The sequence below is a fragment of the Rhododendron vialii genome, chromosome 10a, assembly GCF_030253575.1.
Source record: "Rhododendron vialii isolate Sample 1 chromosome 10a, ASM3025357v1".
Classification (NCBI taxonomy): Eukaryota; Viridiplantae; Streptophyta; class Magnoliopsida; order Ericales; family Ericaceae; genus Rhododendron; species Rhododendron vialii.
The window spans coordinates 10,614,038-10,633,407 of NC_080566.1; the positions used below are offsets into that span (position 1 = coordinate 10,614,038).

Here is a 19,370-nt window from a genome sequence, read left to right on the forward strand (position 1 = left end):
GGAGTTATAAACAAAACCCTAATCAGAGCCGTTGGAGACATTGCGCGTATACTTGTGAGGTATATATAGAGAGAGCGACTGCAGCCAGCCTCGAAACCAACAAAAGGAATCAAATGATTACATGACCTGTTCACACCTGGATTATTTAAAATGAAAATGTTTATCTCGGGATCTTTAATTTCGTAATTAACTTTGGAAAGAAATTAAAATATGCTAAGATAAACACAGAGTGGATATCGTTGTTATGCTATTATGCATTAACTAGAAGAAGGAAAGAAATCTGGAAAGCATTATTGTTTCTTTTCTTTTCTTGTTTTGATTTTACGTAAATAAGGAAAAGAGATAATGATAAAAGCTTTTTGTACTGAAGAAGTTTTAATTTTTTAATTAATTTAAAAAGAATTTAGAAACATAAGAGGAAAAGAGATAATGATAAAAACCTTTTTTACGGGAGATGTTTTAATTCTCTTATTAATTTAAAAATAATTCTAGAAATGTATGAAGATATACGCAGAGATGTATGGAATGCACGACTTTTTTTTTGAAAGGCAAAAAAAAATTTATTAATCTTTGAAAATGTTACAAAGATTAATAAAAATACGGAATGATGACATCAAACCCCTAACCCGAGACATAATAGATCTACAATGCTAAGAGTAATCATATGCTCATCCGAGACCTAAACCCCAAGTTTTGCAAGAAACCAGACATGGAAAGTATATTGGGACGAAGCCCTCTTTGGACCCAAATTCGGAGGATGGTCAAGTACGTTAACTTGCATTGGATTTTTAAACAGAAAGTGTGAAGTTTATTAAAATAGAACAGGAAATAAAGTATAGAAGCAACCTAAATTAAATGAGGAGGAGGATAATAACATTTTTCCTGATTTTTCTTAGATTTTTCTAAATTATCAAAATTTAGGATGGTCAACTACATTAACTTTCATTAGATTTAAAAAGAAGAAGAAAAGAAGTGTGAAGTTTATTAAAGTAGAACAAGAAATAAAATATAAAATCAACCTAAATTAGGTGAGGAGGAGGATAATAACATTTCCCTGATTTTTTCTTAGGTTTTTTTTAATTATCAAAATCTAGGATGGTCAACTACAATAACTTGCATTGGATTTAAAAAAATTGTGTGAAGTTTATTAAAGCAAAACAAGAAATAAAATATAGAAGCAATCTAAATTAGGCAAGGAGGAGAATAGTAACCTTATTTCCGATTTTTTTAAGGTTTTTTTAAAATTTCAAAAATCTTTAACTTGCATTGGATTTTAAAAAAAAAAGTATGAAGTTTATTAAAGCTAAACAGGAAATAAAGTATAGAAGCAAATTAATCTAAATTAGGTGAGGAGGAGGAGGATATGACCTTTTTCCCGATTTTTCTAAGGTTTTTTTTTAAATTATTGAAATCTTTAACTTGCATTGGATTTTAAAAAAAGTGTGAAGTTTATTAAAGCTAAACAGGAAATATAGTATAGAAGCAACCAAAATTAGGTGAGGACGAGGATAATAACCTTTTTCCTGAATTTTTTTAGATTTTTTTTTATTATCGAAATCTTGGAACAATCAAGGAATGAAAGAATTACTACGTTTCTACTTCACAAATTAAGGCTTCCGAACAAGGAAATGATAAGGTACGACCAGAAATGGAATTTACTGAGAACTTTAATTTTCTACTTATTTTGCTTAGATTTTATTAGTTTCATTAATTCTCTCAAGCTAGAGATCCAACAATGAGCAAAAAATATAGAGTAATAAATTTTTTTGTGTTTTGATTCCTTTCTTTCCATAGGAGACACAACCTAAAATCGAAATTCCTTCCTTCATCTGCGTAGGAGACGAAAAAAGAATTAGCATTTCATTTCATTTGTACCTCTAATCGGGCTCGTTTGGATGAGGTCTTATGAAGGGGTATTGGGTTATCCCCTTATAATATTGTGGGGCCCTCCTTAATTCATGGTTTGGGAACCAAAAACACAGTGGATCTTCCTTTATCCTCCTCTTCTATAATACCCCCAAAGGATGGATAATTTTATCCTAGGGTTTGAGGTGTTATTAGCTAATACTCCCTCCTCCTCCATTTCAATTACAAAACAACTTTATCCTTCCTATTTTATCTCTCATCCAAACCAAGTATTATTTTATTCCTCCATTTTTAATACCTCATCCAAACCAACTACTATTTAATCCCCCTCCATAAACATTACATCAATGTGAGATGTGGGTCATCCTTTTTTAACCAATACTACATACTTACTATTTTATCCCTCCTTCATAAATAAAACCTCCAATCCTTATCCCGCATCCAAACGAGTCCTTAATGTTATCCCTTCAAGCAATATAGGTGTATAACAACTTTTTTACCGATTTTTCTTAGATTTTTTTTAATGACTGCAATCTCGAAATTTATACTTTTTAATTATGTTTTGTTTCCTCAAATAAAAAACTACAATACATTGTAACTTTTGATAGCCCCGCTAGCCTCCATGCTATGCCCCAAAATGACGTCATTTTGGGACAATTCTGGATACACCATTTTAGGCCACAAGGGTCCTGTTTGGTGGAATGGGAGAGGCTGTAGACTGTAGTGCACCCGCCGTCGTGTAGTGCGGTTGATCTGGTCGTCCATCTCAGTATGGACGACTCGGATTTAATTCAAGCTCTTACAGCTCCTAGTCATCTATTGTTTGGATGAAAATCCGAGTCGTCCATTGCTGAGATGGACGGCCGGATTGCCCGCACTGCACATGTAGTGAGGGAGTGCACTACAACACCCCTGGGTCCCTGTTTAGTGCACACCTAATCGTTAAGTTTTAGATTTTTGGGAGAAAAAGCCATAAAACATCTCTCCCAAATCCCTCATTTCTCTTGCCAAAACGATTCATCCTCCTCCCTCATGGACTCCTGTTGCATAACCTTCAACGGAAGTGTTACATAACCTTCAACGGAAGACTCCCCCTCCCTATTATTCACAATATTAAAAAATATTTCTCTGTATGTATACCTCTAAATTATCGTTCAACCATTAAATATTGATCACTCATTCTATTTCGCAACTGATTTTTCACAATATTCATGGCTAAAAATACACTTTCAACTATCTCGGTGGGCAAGTAAACTAAAAGATGTAGTAATTTAGTAATTTAATTTTCGTAATATTGTGGATTGGGAGGAAAACAAAAGGAGGTAGAACAAAAATGAAAAAATAAAGAAAAGAGGTAGATAAAAAATGGAAAAATAAAGAAAAAACAAGGGATGGAGGGTCCTAGGAATCGAATTCAGCCCCTTGGAACTTTTCACAATCTGTGATGACCACTATACCATGCTAATGGTGTGTACTAGTGTAAGAGATTTTTTTGTATTTATATTACTTATTTTTTTTTGTATTTATATCTAACTTTTTTTACTATTTTTTTAAAAAGATGTGGGGGCACATGACTCCACGTGCCCAACGTAGGTCCAACCCTGAATGGAAGTGTTAAATTTGTGGAATTCTAAACCAAATCGAGTCTTATGTCTCAATCAATTGGGATCGGCTATATGAATTATTTTTCTGCATTGAGCTCTATCAAGAACTACTTGTTCACTTAAACCTATTGAGCATCCGCATTGTAATAAGCAAATGAATGTGAATAAGCAAATTTAACAACAATGCTCAAAAAACACCATACATTGTAATAACCAAAGTTATAAGTCTTTTAGTAAATAACCAAATTCCACTCATTCCATAACCAAACTTAACAACTTTTACCAATAACCAAAACTCAATAACCAAACTCAACAATTAAACTCAATAACTCAAAAACACCCCATATTGGAATCGTCTTATCGAGACGAATAATTTGGTGTGGTCGGATGCGTGATTAAAACTCGTTTGTGATTGGATAAATGTGCATTGTGTATTGTTGGGTTTTTTTTTGTTAGGGATACAAAAATAACCAATGTGGAGGTAGAGGTTGTTAAGTTTAATTATGGACTAAATGGATAATCAAATGATGACATGACACATTTTGATTAGTACCATTGCAGATGCTCTTAGGCTTATGTTTTTGTGCACAACAACCTCTAAATCTCCAATCAATGGTACTATTAAATATTACTAGTGTTTTTTAATCTCAAAAATATCCTTTGATTAGTTTGATATCATACTCATTTGGCTTCAAATATGTCCATCGAGGTTGGAGAATATCGATAGCAAAACTTTCTGTTGGAACCTTCACGCATTAAAGATGCTTTTAGACCCCATTTTTTGTTTTTTGTTTTTCTTTTGTAAGTTTGGAGGGTTTTTTTTCCTCCCCTTTTTTGAGCCTTCCAATTTATCCTCGTCTTGAAGAAGTGCTGCTGAGATGGATGTATCAGAAATTCGGACCCAAATCTTGTTGGCGACAAATGCTTGGTATCCGAGATGAGATGGGATAGTGCAAATGATTTGTGTTAGTTTGAGAAGAGCATCATTTTTTTTTTAATGGCAATAAATTTATTAAGAAAAAACTTAACAAGGTACATTAAGTTGGGGGAGCGGGTCGACCAAAGGTTGGATGAAAATAAAAAAACTCCTAGTGGGTCAAAGCCCAAAAACACTCATGGGCGTAGCAGAAGCACCTGAAGAGCAAAGCCCAAACACAAAGCCTAAGCCCAATCCAAGAGACCCAAAACCTAACCCTAAACTTGAAACAGCAACCGCCGCCAGCAAGCATGTCGACCACCGCCAGCAAGCATTGGCCGATGAAGCTGAATAAAACGAGCGGCCCGCGAACCTCTCAAATGACGAGACCCCAAAAATGACCGCCGAGAAGCTGCCATTTTGGTTCTCACAAACGGTCTGAGAATCCGACCACCGAGGTTCCACAACGCCGCCGCATGCCGCCATTGTCATCCATCAACACCAATCCGAACATCACTAGACACCACCATTGCCGGTCACCTTCATAACTGTAATATCTGGAGACCACGCCGCCACCTTGCCATTATGCGATAACCGATAAAACCAGAGAGACGAAATCGGTGGGAGACCACTTGCCACCAGGACCGCACCTTGCCGTTAAGCCAACGGGTTACACTCGAGAGTAAAACCGGCAGGCAATCGGCAAAGCAAGAGAGGTTCGGTGCAGAGAGGAGGGGGAGAGTAAATTAAGATCTGAGAAAGGCATCATTGCTTACGTAGAACTTGAGAAGCTGGCTCTCCTGTTAGGAATTTCATAAAAGAACAGTTCAGCATAAAAAAAGTATAGTGCTCAAAATTACAATTAGAAATAAAGAAATCTAAGAAAAGTTGTGCCTTTTTCTCCTCAAGCTTGTTAAAGCCAAAGATTTGGAGTCTCTTCTCTCCTGTCTCTGTTGACAAACCTTCCCTCGTACATTTGAACTGCTTGAAGACTTCCTCGATCGGAATGTTCTCCTAAACACCACCAATACATAACAAATTCAAGATGGATTTGCATCAAAAAAAGATAGGTGTAAAAACTTGTCTAGAATGTATCTTTAATATTGTAGGTAGATTGGTATTGGGGCTTGAATGGGAAATCCAAGCCATATCATTAATGGAAATTGGAAAATTACAGGATTTCCAGAAAGACCAAGAATAACGGCTCCGAGCGCAGTTGTGTCTAGAGTCGTGGTTGAGAGTTCGTATGTAGACTTAGGGAGCTATTAATGAGAAAATTAATCCAGAATGATGTGATTGGCGGACACCTATGAAGCACCGACACCTCTAGAGATTGAAGAATCGCAGTGTCAGGACACGGGGACACCGCGGAGATACGTCCGGGACACGCCACGTGGCGTGTCCCATATTTTAATATTAAATTTTGAGGGGGACACCGCTGGGGACACGGCGGGACACCGCTGGGGACACGGCGGGGACACCGATGGGGACACGGCAGGGGCCAAACTGCAATTTTTTTAAAAAATTTGGGGGCAAAATTGTAATTTTTGAAAAAATTGGGGGTCAAACTGTAATTTTTTTTAAAAAATTTGGGGCCAAATTATTATTATTTTTAAAATTTCTGGGTGCTAAACTATAATTAATTAATTATTTATATATAAATAAATAAATAAATATACACGTGGCGTGTCCCCCGCCGTGTCCGTGTCCCCATTTTTTTAGAATTCCCGTGTCCCGGTGTCGGTTTCGGTGTCCGTGTCCGTGTCCGTGTCCGTGTCCGTGTCCGTGCATCATAGGCGGACACAAGGGGTGCCTGGACCTGCAAACCTCCAAATATTCACACTAGTTGTACTAGTTTTTAAGTTGAATTGAAAAAGTTCTATGGAATCGGCCCTGCAAGTCCTTAGGCGCACAAAAACTCTAAAAATTCTCATATATGAGTAGAAAAAAACTACCTAAAATTTCAAGTTATCAACTATTTTTTGGTTGCGCGTGTAAAGTCAACTTTCAGTTCGTCCCAGATTGGGTTAAGTATTGGCACTTCTTTCTGCCTGTATAAAGATGAGATTTGGTTGGTCAATTTTAGCCTGCATTTTTCTAGAATACATTTTGTATGTAGTAGGACTACTGCTTTCAAATTGACTTTATGCCTTGCTATAGCCTAATGGTGCAACCCTATTCTGTGATGAAAAGAAACAACGAACTAACTTACATATCAACTAAAAGAACATATTGAAACTACTTAGAATGAAGAATGCACTTCACTAGAAGCCCATGTTCAAGTAAAAGTCAATAGTCCAAGCAAATCTCAATGTGACAAAACCAATGAACCAATATTACACGAAAAATATGCAGTGATGCCTCTTCTCGTCTAACTATATAAAGCATGACAGCAAGTAGCAAGTAGCAATGCCAATCATGTTGAAACTAACCTCGTAAGTGTTTGAGATAAAAACCGGGCACACTCGGCTGCATGCTTGAGGTAAGCTGGACATCATCACTTCACAATAGCTCCGCCAATGCCAGTCTTTCCAGCAATGATTTCCTTACAGCATGAACTTAGAACATACTCTGAAACTGTATCCAAATTTGAAAACAAATACTCAGCACACCGTGAAAGAAGCCTGCAAAAGATAACAGTACGTGATTTCATTTCCGTTTAACATAATACCCTTCTTAGTCTTCCCAAACCTAAGATGAATCAGACACCATTAGCATATTTTCCACATGCAAAGTTTCTGGGTAAAAGAAATTGAACAAAAACTCGCTCCTAACTAATAATCACCTTTTGAAAATCACGCAGACTTTAGCCAAAAAAGATTTATAACAATCTTTAAATTGCAAATTTCAACCATGTGTAAATTTTGATTGGATGCCATTGGATACGCTCGTAACTCCCAGATGTGGAAACTACAGGATATAACTCGAGTCTTTATTTATTGTTCTTATTAGCTGAAAGAAGGTACTCAGCCAGTTGCCACAAGCAAACAAGACAAATAATAAATACATGGTGCTGATAATCTTGCTTGCTTGGGTGCCGAACAAGGTGATGATCTTTTAGTCACAGTGCAAATTCTCCCATCCACGAGGGAACGTCCTTGCTGACTGCCTGAACCTTGCTAGTATTCTTCACTAGCCCTTTTGCCTAGAGAAACTTTTATGCATCCCCGGTAAACAAGGGGGGATGGTATCCCCTCCATGGATTTTTTAATTTTCTTGCCATTTTCCAATCACATTTGGATGATTGGCTCCGTTCATTTTGAAGAGTTCAGCGAGAACCTTAATCATACCTAAAATCGCGTTCATCGGACTTTAAATTGCAAATTTCTGCAATGTGTGAATTCTGATTGGACACCATAGATGCCCTCGCAACTTGCAGATGTGGAAACTATGAATATGACTCGAGAACTGTCAACTTCTTTATTTATTGATTTTATTTTCAGAAAGAAGGTACTCAGCCAGTTGCCACAAGCAAACAAGAAAAATAATAAATATATGTTCAACAAGATGATAGCCCAACTAAGGACATAAAGCAGAATGCACATCACCTAAGTCCAAAGAAAATCTCAATTATTACCATAGAACCGCTAGAAACCTCCAGGTTAATGTAAAGATCACTATGGATACAGTCTGATTTGTTGAAACTCTCCTCCGCTTGTTGCAACCTTTGGGAGCAACCTAGAGGTCCTTTCTTCTGCAATCATTACCCAAATTAGTAACAAAACGAGAAAAGGGAGGTGATTAAAATAAATGCCAAGTGCGACCGATAATTTCAGAGATATGATATGGGGTCAACTAATTAAATATATGTTCTACAAGATGATAGCCCAACCTAGGACATAAAGCAGAATGCACATCACGTAAGTCTAAAGAGAATCTCAATTATTACCGTAAAACAACTAGAAACTTCCAAGTTAATGTAAAGATTACTATGGACAGAGTCTGATTTGTTGAAACTCTCCTCCGCTTGCTGTGACCATTGGGAGCAACCCTAGAGGTCCTTTCTTCTGCAATCATTACCCAAATCAGTAACAAAACGAGAAAAGTGAGGTGATTAAAATAAAAGCAAAGTGCGGCCAATAACTTCAGAGATACGATATGGGGTCAGCTAATTAAATACATGTCCTACAAGATGATAGCCCAACCTAGGACATAAAGCAAAATACACATCAGGTAAGTCTAAAGAAAATCTCAAATTATTACCATAGAACCGCTAGAAACCTCCCGGTTAATGTAAAGATCACTATGGACACAGTCTGATTTGTTGAAACTCTCCTTTGCTTGCTGCGACCATTGGGAGCAACCCTAGAGGTCCTTTCTACTGCAATCATTACCCAAATCAGTAACAATACAAGGAAAGAGAGGTAATTAAAATAAAAGCCATTCCAACTAGCAAAACAGAAAGGAAAAGTATCTCAATTAGAAGCTTGTAAAAAAGTTCATCACAGAAAAGTTAGTTCAAAGATTATGAAATGGAGAGAGAGAGAGAGAGAGAGAGAGAGAGAGAGAGAGAGAGAGAGAGAGATCATGCCTCGTACCTTAAAACACCACTGCCAAAGTAACCAGCCAGACACATCTACGATTGCAACCGCACCAACAGCAGAGAGAATGCAGACAGCTCGAGGACTCGTCTGAACAACTGACAACATTCTTCCGAAAATGTCCTAAAATCACCAAAATCACATAAGCACACCAATATTACTAACTTAGGGGGGGGGGGGGCGGGGGGGGGGGGGGGGGGGGGGGGGGAATTAAGGCAGACTCATCCATATCTAGGCTTACCTCTCCTACTAGTATGTTCAAAACATGAGGAGCAGTTCAATGTGCAGTCTATCTACTCAACAGGTGTCCTACGAAGAATCTGAAGTCAAAGACACCACGAGAAGCATGGACCACCCATAGCAGCCAGCAATTGCAGTTTTCCGATGCCAGGAGGCCGTCCCTTTCCCCTTTTTGGAATAATATTTTGTAGGGAAGGCAAACATTCTCGTGACTCCACTGGATGCTTTCTTGGTCTCCCCCTCTTTCTCCGTACCATTACTTCTGAATCCACATCTCCTGCTTCTCCACCACCTCCATCTACTGCCACTGAACCTTCTCCACTCCTGACCCCACTTACCATTTACTGAGTTTTCATTCTTACCAGTGTCGGTAACCTCCACTTTCACAATGGTTGTCTCCACCAGAGGGGGTGGCAGTTGTGTCTTTCCCTCGACTTGAAGCAAAGGGGCACTTGTGTTGGTACAGTCCATTGAAAATTTAAATCCTTAAAGAATTATACCATTTCTATCAAGAGAAAGCACCGATTGATATACAAAAATACAGTCTGTGTAAGTGGCAGAGAGACAATGTTGTTTAACTCAAAATATTTTTAGTACATTAGATTATATGATAATGTACATATGAGTTTGACATACATAACTCTACAAAAAGCATTAACAAGCATAGTCCTGTATATGAGAACAATTTGCTTCCCCTCTACTCACCTCTCTCTAGTATTGTGGAGAAGCCGAGAAGGACTAGTTTTTCTCATGATATTTATAGAGGAGCCGCTTTTTATATGCCGATAATACACTTCCAATTTAACCAATGACCAATACTGTTTTACCAAATAGAGATTGATTTCAATGTTTTTTTTTTTTTTGTCATTTTGCAATTTATTTTTTTACCTAAATTTGAATATTGACGTTCATTAATGCTTTTTCAAAAACCTGGGTCTTAATCCATGACGGATGGGGCTGTTGTTACTATGTTTCATTACTTATCGCTGTCCAAAAAAAAAAAAGGTTCCATTACTTCTTGTGTATCTCAGGTGCTGAGAGAGGGTATTTTATGACAAGCTTAACATTATTCTGCATTTTCTCAATCTGTTTGAATCCAGTTGGATTGATCTAAAAGCAGGTTTTGTGTGTTATCGACACTGACAATTGGGAATGCAACTAAAATGAATGGAAATAGGGTGGTTACTTATTTCTATAAAAAGAATTGGTTTAATCACTTAGCCATTAATTAAGGCGTTGGTTCGGAGTTGCGTCAGCTGTGGACATAGACTAGGCTGAAAAGGATATTACAAATAATGCAAGGGCAAAAACTAAATAGCAAACCACCAAAATAAGGAAACCAACATGAATGCATGGAGATCACACGGAACAGTAGTCAGTCATTTATGGTTTGCATTTATAAAACTTCTTTAAACACGCATTTCCTCTTTTATGACAAAGGAGGGTGTCAAATATAAGGAAATGATATCATGATGTTCCAAATGAGCAAAAAATCAGCTTTTGCTTCTCATTCCCTCTCTCCCACTCTCCGTCTCCTCCCTATAAAACAAATATTTGCCAAGTTTAAGTAGAATCTTAGTTGAAACAGTAGGCATAAGTTAAGCATGCCATTTCTAAAACCCTCAAGGACAGTTGCAATTTTTAAGTAAGAAGGCATGTCACTAGAAGCCCACATTCAAAACCATCAAGAGTCAGAATGATAATCAAAGAGTCATCGAAGATCAATAAATGACACAGCATCTGGTTATTAATCTTCTAGCCCCACACAGATAGATCTTAACCCCAAGTACAACCATGTTTGAACTAAAAAAGAAGTGTTTGAGATGAAATACCGGCTCCTTAGGCTGCATCCTTGAGGGAAGCAGAACACTGGTAAGGGTAACAGCCATAGGAAACTCAATCATATAGCTCATGAAGTATCCCATGAAGATCTGAAAACCTCATTCTCCCATTCCTCCTGCCAAGAGATTTGTTATCATGCACAATAGGTTCGTCAATGCAATGTCCTAGTTCCGGATGTTTTTTAGGATCATTTTGTGCACCACATAAACTTAGAACATGCTCTGAACCATTAGATGACAGCATGACTTGACAAATACTCCCCACACGAAGACAGAAGCCTGCAACAGAGTAAAGATTGAGACAACATAAGAAAAATGATGAAAATCTCAGAAAAATGATGAAAGTCATAAGCACAATTCAAAGCCAAGCATGAGCTGGCTACATCCCACTCTCACGAGATCATTAAAGTGAAAAGAAAATACAATAGGCTTTATGAAAAGAACAAATTGTCGAGGCATAAGATTTTGGGTGCAATGAGTAGTGCAGTGCAAGCTGCTATAGGTGTGGGTCGAAGGGGTTTGAAGAACAGCATTGGACACAATAAGAAGAAATAGACAGAAACAAGTAGAAGAGAAAGAGGTGACTTCTATAGGAAGGAAGGGCCAAAAATATGTTAGTTACTTACCATGGCTAAGGCTAATGAAGATGGGCACAATGGCAGTTCGGCTGAGGAGAGCTGATCATCGGCAGTGGTGTGTTGGATTTTCCGGGAAAGGAAGACCAAAATAGAATGAAGAACACAAAACAAGAACAAGGAGGGAGGAAGAGGTGGTACACGGAATACAGATAGTGACATCAGATGTAGAAGAACAAAGAAAGTCGTTCGTCGATGATGACAGAAGAAGCTACCAAGGAAAAAAAAAGGAGAGAGAAAGGGAATAGAGGCACATCTCTATGTTACATGGACTTGGATACTCCTGTACGAGTGTCAGGTGATGTCATCTAATTTAGAGCCGGGTAAGTTAGAGAGGTCAATTTCCAACCATAAAATTGCCAAAAAAAGGCAAAAAGAAGTGATTTCTTTTATAAGTTTCGCTTTTCCAATGATATATTATAGATTTGTAATTATTAGCACTGATCTTTGTTCTATTATGGACTTCCAACTCCCGTTCCCACTTCATGCAACTAAGGTGCTATAAAAGACTGGGATTTTACATCATGCTTTTCTACATTCTAAAACTACTTTCTTGCAAAAACTCTCCTTAGGCCTCATAAGAAAGTCAAGAAGTTGAACTGACAAGGTTTGAAGTATCAATGTACAAACAAGTTAGAGAAGTCAATTTCCAACCATAAAATTGCGAAACAGGCAAAAAGAAGTGATATTTTCTTTTATACGTTTCGCTACTTTTCCAATGATATAATATAGATTTGTAATTATTAGAACTGATCTTTGCTCTATTATGGACTTCCAACAAAGGTCAAAATTCTAATAGTCTTACATTTTCCAAGTTTTAAACAAGAAGTCAACTTTTAGGAAGAAAATATGTAACTTTACATCGAACACGACATGTGAAATAATCAATTGTGGAAAGAAGATTGTAAAAACTGTATTCATGCGGACTTAAAGTTCAAACACATAATCCCGTTCGTTTAAGGCTTTTGGATTTTGGATTCTAATCATTATACTATTTCTCTCCAATCATTACGCTCATTTTTCTCTTTATCTCTCTCCAATCATTACACATATTTCCAATCATTACTGTATTTCTCTCTACACTCATTACCTACAAATCCAAATCCAAAATCCCAAAACGAACAGGGTCATAGATTTACATATCGGCCTACGTGTCAATAAATACACTAATGTTCACATTCATCGAACTAAATATTGCTAGGGGGTGAAGGTTGGGTGGGCGTAATTGATGCAGTATAATATAGGGTCATTTGTGTCTTTTAGTGTCCTTGGTGTTAGGAGAGTTCTCTGATCTATTTAATTCTTCCCTTTCGATATTTGATTGCATCAGTAATATATATGTGGGGTCTTGTCAACTTGTCCTAAGAAAAAAACATGTGCGCGGCTGCTGCTGCTGAATAGCATGTTGTGTTGTTGGGTCCATTTTCAAGAGTTTTGCTACAACCACATACAAACTCATTCACATCACATGTAGGGTCCACACACATTACACACCTCCAATGGTGTGGGGGCCCACATGTAATGTGAGAGAGTTTGTGTGTGGTTTTAGAATTATTGCCATTAGCAATTTAAAAAGAGTAAGAGTCGTTCGATAGATTAGATCACATTTAAAGCATCCCAAATCCCACCAATATCCTTCTCTTATCGGACTAAACGTTACAATATCAAGAAAACACACGTAAGGTTTTATGAAACCCAAAACCAAATTAAGCCTTGTCAGAGTAGGTTAACCACAATGTTCTAAAAGTCGACCTAGGCGGTACACCGCAGCCAGGCCGATGAATCGGCCGCTAGGCAAGATTAATTGGCTGGGCGAGCTAGGCAACTAGGCGAGATTACGCGACCAGGTGGGGCTAGGCGGATTAGGCGGGTAGGCGATGTGACTTTAAAAAATTAAGGATTTTCGTGTTGTGGTAATATACTATAACAGGCTTTGGTGTAGTTTTACTATGATGTAAATACATTTCCAATCTTTCCAATTCTCTTACACGATAAAAAATTTCAAAAGCCTTGAATATCAAAACTTCTCATTAGACTAGCTATTTGGTACTACTAGTTTCATTTGGTTGAACTTTGGATGTTGAACTTCGCATTATTACTTAGTTTTCATGTTATTAATATTTTGTTCTACTTATGTTTGTATTTGCTCTCAAACTTGGGGAGGAGGTAGGACTCTAAAAAAAATTTTAAAAAATGGAAAATCCGCCTAATGTCTAGGGCAATAGGCACCGATTAACCGGCCTAGGCGCTAGTGCCCGGCCGCCCAACCAGTGCCTAGCTACTTTTAGAACCTTTGTTAACCAAATTAAAATTAAGCTTCATTCAATTCAATTGGGATTGGCTAATTGAGTACCTTTCTTTGTATTTTTGCACTACACAGTCAACTATACGTTCAAAAAAAATAGCTATAGAATCCCATGTCAATTAATTGACAAGGTAGTGTTTTAAAAGGCTCTATGTACACATAGGCGCAAGGCAAGGCGCATGCCTCATCAAAGTGAGGCAGAAGAAGTAAAAAATAATTACACATCTAATATAGGGAAAAAATTGAACATAAGTAAATGCTTTCCACAATTTCAAACACCATAAATTACAGCATTCCCAATGTTCAAATCACCAAATACGAAGAAAATCATTACATCCATAAAAATCTAATGCATAACATTTAGTTCGATCACATAGTAACATGGATAGTGGCACTCAACTATCTAATCATGGTCACCTAATCTTCAACACCAATTACTTCATCATCTTTGTCATTTGATTCATAACACTCCACATTGGCTAAGTTTTTTTCAAGACTTAAACAGTTTGGCTTATGTGTTTCATTTGGTTCATAGAGGGATTAGAGCCTTTTTAGTTTGAAATATGAAGAAATTTGAGCGCAGATCTAAGAAAAATTGTGAGCTTCTAGCCTCATGCGCCACACACCTCATCGTGAGGCATGTGCCTCAAGGGCCTTATCTCTACTTCATGTACATACGCCTCACCTCAGGGTGCCGAGGCCTTTTCAGTGCGCCTCGCCTCGCTTTAGTGCCTATGCACGCGAGCGCACGCCTTCTAAACCAAAATATGACAAGGTAGTACTATCGTTTATATCATGAAAGCAACAATTGACTTGATTAGTTAGGTTGAACGACTAACATAGGAGAGAACATAATTCTTCCCATTACAAGACATACGTAACTACAAACATATGTATACATTCCATACATAGTCACTAGCAACATCTTCAATTTTCAATGGTGATTGTTATTGAAAGTCGATGATATGATCCTAGTCGATCACCTCAAACATATGGGAATTAGTACCACGGTTATATTTTCGACATACTTGAACAAGCTACTTTATCCGATATAGAGGAGAGAACAAATTGAGTAGTCACTCAGCAACCTTGTTTTGTCCAGAAGTCTCTCACTGGTCTTAGTTGCCACTATGTAAACGAGCATCATCAAGTTGTTCCATCACCACGACACCTCGAGCGTATCGCCTCAATTATGCATTGTCAACCACCTCCAACATAATGGAATCACCATATGTGTCATTTTTTCGGTATACTTGAACCACTGACATTGCCCATTTCCCAGCACAGTTGATCCCCTATGGTTGCCTCCATGATCGGAGGTCGAGATAGAACATTAAGTAGCCATTCTACAACCATCTTTCCCCCCAAAACCTCTCAACATACTTGCATTTGTGCAGTAAGCATCAATATATTCCACCATCACCACCAGCCACATCGGGCAAGAACCTTCTAGTATTTAAAGCCAGTCGCTTCAGCATTATCTGCAGCAATCCTTTGCCCCAAAATTCTCTCCAGACCATCTCTTTACATCAATGCTCTGAATCCCCTATGTTGATATAACTTGTATCACTTAAACTTCCACTCCAAATAATCATTCATGGATTCCAAATGGATGTGATTTTTCTCCTTGAATCTTGTCAATATAATCTCCATCTCCTAACTATTCTAAGGAAAATTTTGGATTCAAATCATTTCCACGTGTGAGATTCTTAAGGCTATTTACTACTATTTGGAGCAAAACAATTTGGCTTTACAGCATGAACAAGCATCAAAAGCATAAATTATTGATGCTATAAAGCTATTGATACCCTTCATTCAGTCACCCAGCATTGAAGTTATTCCCACTTCAAGGAGGAAAGAGAAACATAGGTATTTATGCACGCTCCTAAAATGTTGATGCCACGTGTTGGTATTCCGACAAGAAAACCAGTTGTATAATCTTAAATCTCACGTAAAAAGGGAACTCTCGTAAATCCAATCCCATCTGATAGGAGAGAGAACTAAAAAGATCTACCAAGTGTAGCAATAGGAAAACCTATGCACACGGTAAAGTATAGAGTATTTGTACAACTTCCTCTAATTCAGACACGAGACATTGCACCTCCCATTCTGACTATTTTTGTTAGATATTAACATACATGGACAAAAAAGTTTAAGTACATTAGATACTCATATTTAGAAATACACTAAAAAAAAGTTCTGACCAACATCGATGTCCCCAGTGCACATAGCATTAGCATGGACGTGTGACACAACACTAACTTCTTAACATGCAAGTTTCCAAAACTTGGAGGACACAATATGTTGGGGACATGTCTGAAATAGCTATTCATGTATCGTAGGATATAATGAAAAATAAAAAAATAAGACTCTACAACATTCGCACTTGTTGTGTCACAGCCTTCAATGAGGTGATCAGACAGAAACCGTTTCACAATTCACATGAATCTTTGTCATCGCTCAACCATCAATGAAATAAGACATTCTTAAGCTTCAATTGCGCCTACCATTTCATTGGACACCTTTGAAGTGTCCCATGAGTGTCCATAGGGTCCTAAAGTACGTAAAAACAAAAAAAAGAAGTTTGAGAAGAACTAGAACACCTTTGATTTCAGTGTACAACCTGGGTCCAAAGAGTGTTGGTGGCTGAAAATTGTCGGACACCACATGTGACCTCCAAATAAAGGTGTGCTTCATAGATTGACACAAATACACAATACATATATAATACAATATAAATATTGCGAGACATGGATATTACAAAGATATATTGTAAATAAGTACTTTAAATATCTTCTTATAGATAGAAAATCAAAACCAAAAGATGAAGTGTATCTACCACATTCCATAAAAAAAATAAAAAATCGTAAGGATAAGCAAAGACCATATCCAACGTCAACTTCTATCCGATCTCTTTTCCTTTATTTCCCTTCACTCCAATCCTTAAATTCTTTCTTCTTTTTCTTAGCATAGTGATTGGTACAAAGAGTTGTTCCTTCAAGTGCCCTTTTCCTCCTCATCTCTCCTTTCTCCTTGTTTTCTCTTCATTGGAGAGCGAGAGAGAGAGAGAGAGAGAGAAACCTCCACTAGGACATCTCTTCACTCTACAGAACAATACACACGCTTAAAATTTGCAAAGGATGTATTGTTCACAGTTTGACCTCAATTAAAGCCTCTTAAAATTTACAGTCCCAAAAGCATCCTATTGTATCAATTTCTAGTATCCCAGCCATAATTGAAAAACGAATTAAATTGGGTGGAAAAACTGGATACTTACTCAGGGAATCCAATAGTATCTGATGGGTTTTCATATGAGCAGTATCGTATAAGCCTAATTATGTTCACAACAACGCTGCAGTCCCAAACGAGGGCAATCTAACCCTCCCCGAGGGTTAGCTTCAGACATATTAAACAAGATATGATGATTGTTCTTCACGCATTTATCAGAATGGATACAAACACATATTTAGTTCAATGAACATTCATATTAATCCAATGGGAAATGGTAAGTATGGACATCAGCTATGCTAATGAAATCTGTAGGAAACATGGAATTACCTGAGACAACCAGATCCAGGGTTCAGACGATGTAAAGAATGGGACCGAAGTAGGGGTAAACCTGAATTTTGAGTTTAATCCATATTATTGCCATAGATTTGGTGTTGAGTAAATTTGAAATCAATCAATGCATACACATCTAGAGAGACACAGAGATATACTAACACGAGAAGATAGCAATATACAAAAGAGCATTCATTGGCATCATATTATGGGCACTGACAATCCAAACAAACTCGCGATATTCTCGAACAAACATAGTATAACATGGACAAGGGGATAACAGTGACATTTACGGTTTGTTGAAATTATATGTAGTCACTCAATCATCATGCATGAACTTTCAAAAATGGACATCATTAGTTTGATAGTATTGATATTATTAAACAAACCCATGGACGAAAAATGAGAAAACAAAATTCAATTTCTATGGCATATCTTAGTATTAGACTTGTCATGTCCCGTCATCATACAACCATCTTGTTGAGACTAATAGTTGCTTATACAGAAGCCAAAACAAAAAACAACACTACAAATGAAAATGAAAATGGAAGCCCAATACTATTATCGAAAACGAGAAACAATGAGAGAGCATAACTATGGAAAATTATTATTTTAAGAACAAACGGAATAATTTCCAAGTTTGTGGCACGTTTCATCTTTCAAGTTTACCTCATTCGAACGAATCAGTTGAACATATGTTTTAATATCTTATGTTATTTGGCTTTTCTCTTTAAAACCTCAGTAGCTTTAATTATAAAAATCTTAATCGGAAGGGACCAAAACCCGACACCTAGTAGAGCCCTTAAGCAAACAACTACTCCATGTCTTCCGCGCTTACATAAGTTCTCATCAAATCAAATTGAGCGAACAGCTAGAACATTTGGATACACTTCTTTGACTATGTAGAGACAGCCAATCTGTCATCCAACATTTCTTTAATTTTTTTCCCAGATCCATTTATGTATGTTGTTGATATGATTTTATTAACCCTTGAGCACTCAGTATGACCCATAGTCCTGAGAAGAGAAAACTAGGATCTTGTGAAGACGTCATGACATATCAAAGATCCACGGCGCTTCTCATCATAAGGGATGCCGCACGTTGTTTGCCTAAGATCCCTCACCCGAAGGGAACTAATCAAAGATCAGACCACATGACTTGGAATCTTCTTTTATTGTCTCTTACGATACAGGACTAATAAAATTGGGTTGAAAAAATTACGAGATCTACTGAACCATGAAAACTACAATCAAACAACACATAGAGATTTAGAGTAGGCATATATACACGCACAGGTACACGTACTCAATCCAAACCTATCGATTACAATTTACAGCCACCCACTGGAGTAGGAGATAAAGAAGTTAAATCTAAGGTGCAAGAAGATGCAAACCTTTGGTAAATCACTGAAGCAATAGTCGAAAACACGATGGTATTCGTTTTCGCTATCGTCGTCTTCTTCTTCGTCTCCGTCGCCATTTTTATCTGATGAAATCGCCATGGAGTTAGTATAAACGAAACCCTATTCAGAGCCGTTGGATGCGTTGCGCGTATGTTTGTGGGGGTATATATAGAGAGAGCGACTGCCGCCTCGAAACCAACGAAAGGAATCGAAGGATGACATCTATACACCTGGATTACTTAAAATGAGAAAACGTATCACTGGAGATGTTTTTAAATTTTCTAATTAACTTAGGAAAGAAATTAAAATGTTGTAGATAAATATTGGGTGGATTAATTAGAAAAAGAAAGAAATCTGGAAAGCATTAATGTTTCCTTTTCTTTTCTTTCTTTTTGATTTTACATAAATGAGGAAAATGGATAATGATAAAAACTTTTTTAGACGTTCTAATTTTCTAAT

The 19,370-nt window shown here is 37.2% G+C and overlaps 1 protein-coding gene across 32 annotated transcripts in view; it reads right to left on the reverse strand.

Moving 5' to 3' along the window:
- LOC131303340 (uncharacterized) overlaps positions 1 to 19,139 on the reverse strand; it is a 58,580-nt gene extending 39,441 nt beyond the window's left edge. For 6 of the 32 annotated variants that reach the window (XR_009191968.1, XR_009191972.1, XR_009191970.1 and 3 more), the window contains exons 1-6: positions 18,903 to 19,133; positions 17,507 to 17,567; positions 11,000 to 11,287; positions 8,590 to 8,707; positions 8,276 to 8,393; positions 7,964 to 8,080 (exon numbers count right to left, since the gene is read on the reverse strand). The gene's annotated coding sequence lies outside the window, so the exon portion shown is untranslated. Of the gene's footprint in view, positions 1 to 4,456; positions 5,187 to 5,274; positions 5,401 to 6,818; positions 7,011 to 7,963; positions 8,081 to 8,275; positions 8,394 to 8,589; positions 8,708 to 8,917; positions 9,051 to 9,168; positions 9,673 to 10,999; positions 11,288 to 11,634; positions 11,927 to 12,052; positions 15,495 to 17,506; positions 17,568 to 18,902 lie in introns of those variants that run through there. The other 26 variants (XR_009191965.1, XR_009191974.1, XR_009191969.1 and 23 more) reach the window with 22 other exon arrangements.
- Positions 19,140 to 19,370: the final 231 nt, after the last annotated feature.